Below are 6000 nucleotides of genomic sequence, written 5' to 3'. Positions count from 1 at the left end.
AACAGCATTGCTGGTTCTAAGGACAATTCCAAAAACTTTGTGAGTGCACAAGTGGTGGTTATGGACTTGTTATATTGTCCGCAAGACTCTTCGATGGTGATTGTGCACCTGCACAGTCACAGCAGATGGTTGCTGGCCATCTCTACAAGGACTACTGTGGGTCTACACCTTTGATGATCCATCAATACCATTATTTCTACAAGGACTGCAGCGGGTCTGCACCTCTGGTGGCCCACCAATACCATAATCTCTACCAGAACTACAGTGTGTCTGCTCTGTGATGACCTACCTACCAATATTCTTAAAAACGTCGAATGACTCTGCTGTGGGTTTGCTCTGTTGTGGACCAATACCTGTCTGCATGTCAAGAGTCAGCACAGTCTTTCCGTTGCAAGGACAACACTACTTCTTCAAGATTGCATGGAAATCCACTACTTCCGTGTGTATTTTCTTTTACTGCTCAGACTTTGAGAAAAACACTGCAGTGTTACTGTGATGAATGATCAGGACTGTCTTTATGGACTGTGAGAAAATTTTAGCTTTTGACCAACATTGTATCAATAAGTGGGTGCATTTGATATCTTTGTTATTGTAATTATGAAAAATTTTATCAAATCATTATTGGCCACTGCCCAAAACAATTTGTAAAATTTTTTGTGGGGAGCATGGGGGCTATGTAAGTAGGCTGTTTATGTTTTCTTAATGGCAACGTTACGTAGCGCTCTGTATGAAAACCACTGGCTGTGCTGTGTGCAGTCTGTGGCCAGTTTGCATTGTTGTCTGCCATTGTAGTGTTGGGCAGCTGGATGTGAACAGCGCGTAGCGTTGCGCAGTTGGAGGTGAGCCACCAGCAGTGGTGGATGTGGGGAGAGAGATGGCGGAGTTTTGAAATTTGTAAGACTGGATGTCATGAACTGCTATATATATTATGACTATTAAGGTAAATACATCATTTGTTCTCTATCAAAATCTTTCATTTGCTAACTATGCCTATCAGTAGTTAGTGCCTTCCGTAGTTTGAATCTTTTATTTAGCTGGCAGTAGTGGCGATTTCTGTATTGCAGTAGTTCGAGTAACCAAGATTTTTGTGAGGTAAGCGATTTGTGAAACGCATAGGTTAATGTTAGTCAGGGCCATTTTTTTGTAAGGATTTTTTGAAAGTCAGATTGCGTTGCGCTAAAAATATTGTGTGTCAGTTTAAGCACAGTCATGTATAATTGTTATAAGGGGGCGTTTCACTCTCCCTGACCCCCAGGATCCTGCAGGCGGACGAGCCAGGGTTAACGATATGTCTGTTTTGAAATTTGAGACCGGTGGACTGCACTGCTCCGTGCAATGTCTGCCCTATCAATGTTGGGGTTGACTATGTACGAAAGTATTTTTTGGACATTAATTGTATTCCCCCTGAGCAGAGTGGAACCACCATCAAGAAGGACTATGAATTACTCGATGCATAGCGTCCACTGAACCACATCGAGACGAAGTATCCGAATAAGAACTGGAAAAACATTTGGAACACGATCTCACACGCAAACCTACCCAGCAGACTCTTCTGCTCGCTACGACGTCGTCAATGCGACCTCCTGATGGCTGAAAGACTTGTAAGATTCAGCTGAGAGCAACACAGCTACGTGATCATTACCAGCACGCCGAATCCGTGCCGCTGTTATTTAAGTGTGGAGCCTGTGCGGAGCCTGTATTGCACCAGGAAAAAAATTGGCATTAATGTACTGGATAGTAGAGAACTCCATATCAGTGAATTATCTAGTTTTCCTCGACTGGAACCTTTACCCTAATGTAAAACACAATAGCTGTACTTGCCTCACGGAACACTTCGTATACTGCATTACAGTATATTCATCGTCTACTGTAGAGGACTTTCTTTTCTGCATTACTGGTGAACATCGTCAGTTTCAGACACATCCTAAGTGTAAGACTCTATTCCAAATCCTTTCACTGATTGCGTTACTGTGGGAGGGCGCATTTCGACTACGTGCAATACATACTTGGCATCTAGCGCTATTATGAAAATACGTGCGTCTCTCATGGTGACGTCGGACGAGAAGTGATCCTAAGACAAACGTATCAAATTGGTCAACAGTTAGACACAGTACTGCTAAGTTCTTTATGTTCAGTGTCAAAGTTTCGTTTTCAAACGTACGAACGTGTGGTGACATGCCAAAGAAGGCAACGAGAATACACCTTTAATCCGACAGCAAGTGAACTTCTTTGTTTAACTACTTATTTTTTATATTCTTTTACTTCCTTTTTATGTTAATACTTCGAACATAACGGTTCTATCGTTATAGCTGCAGAAGAAGTAACATTATCTTTCTTAATAAAGATTACCATATCTTCATTTATCGAGCGACGTGGCACAGTGGACTCGCACTCTGGAGGGCGACAGTTCAAACCAGTGTCCGGCCACCCTGATTTAGGTTTTCCGTGATATCCCTGAATCGCTTTGCGCAAATGTTTGGATAGTTCTTTTGAAAGGGCACTTCCTTTCCCATCCTTCTCTAAACCAATGGAGCCGATGACGTCGCTGTTTGGTCCCCTTCCCCAAACCAACCATCGAACCGTATGTTCATTTAAAGCAATTTTGTTTACTGGACTCCAGACATTCCATTGCACAGTGCAATGTATATGGCGGATTAGAGGCTGTTCAGCGACTTCCTAGTCTACAGACGGCCATTACTCATTCACACATCTTTACGGAATTTGGCGCGTTATGCTGCCAAAGTTAGAGGCAGAGACACTCTTAAGCAGAATTTGAAAAGCAGCATCATAAGAAAGCTAACATAGACACGGAATATTTCATCAAACTATCTAGAAGACGAACATTGCTGAAGTCACAGTGCCAAAAAGAAACGCAGATTAAAAAAATTAAATAAATAAATATAAAAATAAAAATCAAAAAATTAAAATAGAAAATGATTTTTAAGCATACTTGCTGTTCCCACTCCCCCAAAAAAGATGTCTAGGATACCTGAGGAAAAAAAAGGTTAGCATCTTTGACTAGTAATCAAAATGTCCTGGGTCCCGGATTCGAACCCAGTCACTGCTTAAATTTTGAATAAAAATCATAAGCAATGGCGACCGAAGACTTCTGGAATAAGGAGTCACCCTCGTTCTGCAACAGCCACGTTAAAGAGGGAGGAGGAGTGGTTGGAGATTCAGGGCACTATATTTCCCTTGGGGTGGGAAACTGCCCTTAAAAGGCAGAAGAATCAGCAATGATCAACGACATGAGGATGCACAAAGCAATGGAAACCACTACATTAAAGACACGTGATGTATATCCTCAGGACATATGGACTGTAATTGTAAAATTGGTATGATGATCTCTCCATTGGAAAAAGACTGAGGGGTAGTTCCTCATTCGGATCTCAGAAAGGGGACTGCCAAGGAGGAGATGACCACGATAAAAAGACTGAACAACAAACGAAAAGGTAACATTCTGCGAACTGGGGCTTGCAATGTCCGAATTTGAACGTGGTGGGGAAGGTAGAAAATCTGAAGACGGAAATGCTAAGCTTCAATAGCGGTCAGTGAAACGAAACTGAAAGAAGGTAAGGATTTCTGGTCAGAGGAGTGTAGGGTAATATCAGTAATAGCAGAAAACTGTATATCGGGAGTCGGATTCGCTGCGAATAGGAAGGTAGGGCAGAGAATGAGCAGCTGTGAACAGTTCGCTATAGGGTTGTTCTCATTAGAATCGACTGGAAACCAACACTGAGGTACTGGCAGAAGTAAAGCTGTGAGGACGGGGCGTGAGTCGTGCTTGGGTAGCTCAGTTGGTAGAGCACTTCCCCGCGAAAGGCCAAGGTCCCGAGTTTGAGTCTCGGTCCGGCACACAGTTTTAATCTGCCAGGAAGTTTCAATACTGATGACTCAGGTATACGAGCCAACGTCGCAAACACAAGATGAAGAATTAGAGAAAGTACAGTATATGAGGACACTGAACGATTAATTCAATATCATAAGTAAGATGGAAATCTAATAGTCATGGAGTGTTGGGAATGCGGTTGTGGGGGAAGGAGTAGAAGAAATGGTTTCAGGGGAACGTAAGCTTGGTACTTGGAATGAGAGAGGAGAATGACTAATTTTCTGCAATAAATTTGAGCAAAGAATTTCGAATACTCTGCCTAAGAATCACCAGAGAAGGGTGTGTACTTGGAAAAGGCCGGAAGATATGGGACGATTCCAGTTAGATTACATCATGGTCAGGCAGAGATTCGGAGATCAGGTACTGAATTGGAAGACGTGCCCAGGAGCAGATATAGATCAGATCACAATTTAATAATAATGAAGAGAAGGCTGAAGTTTAAGATATTAGTCAGGAAGAATCAATACGCAAAGAAGTGGGATACGATACGAAAGTACTAAAGAAAGGTTAGATACGCTTGAAGTTCTCTAAGGCTATAGATACAGCAATAAGGAATAGCTCAGTAGGTAATAGAGTTGAAAAGGAATGGATATCTCTGAAAAGGGCAATCACAGAAGTTTAAAGGAAAACATAGGTACGAAGAAGGTAACAACGAAGAAACCATGGGTAACAGAAGAAATATTTCAACTGACAGACGTAAGCAGGAGGTGAGACATGCCGCGTTTCGATATCTCGCGTCACGCTCCGGATATACACTCCTGGAAATTGAAATAAGAACACCGTGAATTCATTGTCCCAGGAAGAGGAAACTTTATTGACACATTCCTAGGATCAGATACATCACATGATCACACTGACAGAACCACAGGCACATAGACACAGGCAACAGAGCATGCACAATGTCGGCACTAGTACAGTGTATATCCACCTTTCGCAGCAATGCAGGCTGCTATTCTCCCATGGAGACGATCGTAGAGATACTGGATGCAGTCCTGAGGAACGGCTTGCCATGCCATTTCCACCTGGCGCCTCAGTTGGACCAGCGTTCGTGCTGGACGTGCAGACCGCGTGAGACGACGCTTCATCCAGTCCCAAACATGCTCAATGGGGGACAGATCCGGAGATCTTGCTGGCTAGGGTAGTTGACTTACACCTTCTAGAGCACGTTGGGTGGCACGGGATACATACGGACGTGCATTGTCCTGTTGGAACAGCAAGTTCCCTTGCCGGTCTAGGAATGGTAGAACGATGGGTTCGATGACGGTTTGGATGTACCGTGCACTATTCAGTGTCCCCTCGACGATCACCAGTGGTGTACGGCCAGTGTAGGAGATCGCTCCCCACACCATGATGCCGGGTGTTGGCCCTGTGTGCCTCGGTCGTATGCAGTCCTGATTGTGGCGCTCACCTGCACGGCGCCAAACACGCATACGACCATCATTGGCACCAAGGCAGAAGCGACTCTCATCGCTGAAGACGACACGTCTCCATTCGTCCCTCCATTCACGCCTGTCGCGACACCACTGGAGGCGGGCTGCACGATGTTGGGGCGTGAGCGGAAGACGGCCTAACGGTGTGCGGGACCGTAGCCCAGCTTCATGGAGACGGTTGCGAATGGTCCTCGCCGATACCCCAGGAGCAACAGTGTCCCTAATTTGCTGGGAAGTGGCGGTGCGGTCCCCTACGGCACTGCGTAGGATCCTACGGTCTTGGCGTGCATCCGTGCGTCGCTGGGGTCCGGTCCCAGGTCGACGGGCACGTGCACCTTCCGCCGACCACTGGTGACAACATCGATGTACTGTGGAGACCTCACGCCCCACGTGTTGAGCAATTCGGCGGTACGTCCACCCGGCCTCCCGCATGCCCACTATACGCCCTCGCTCAAAGTCCGTCAACTGCACATACGGTTCACGTCCACGCTGTCGCGGCATGCTACCAGTGTTAAAGACTGCGATGGAGCTCCGTATGCCACGGCAAACTGGCTGACACTGACGGCGGCGGTGCACAAATGCTGCGCAGCTAGCGCCATTCGACGGCCAACACCGCGGTTCCTGGTGTGTCCGCTGTGCCGTGCGTGTGATCATTGCTTGTACAGCCCTCTCGCAGTGTCC

The sequence above is a fragment of the Schistocerca serialis genome, chromosome 4 (assembly GCF_023864345.2).
Source record: "Schistocerca serialis cubense isolate TAMUIC-IGC-003099 chromosome 4, iqSchSeri2.2, whole genome shotgun sequence".
Lineage (NCBI taxonomy): Eukaryota > Metazoa > Arthropoda > Insecta > Orthoptera > Acrididae > Schistocerca > Schistocerca serialis.
Note: the sequence above shows the minus strand (reverse complement) of the source record.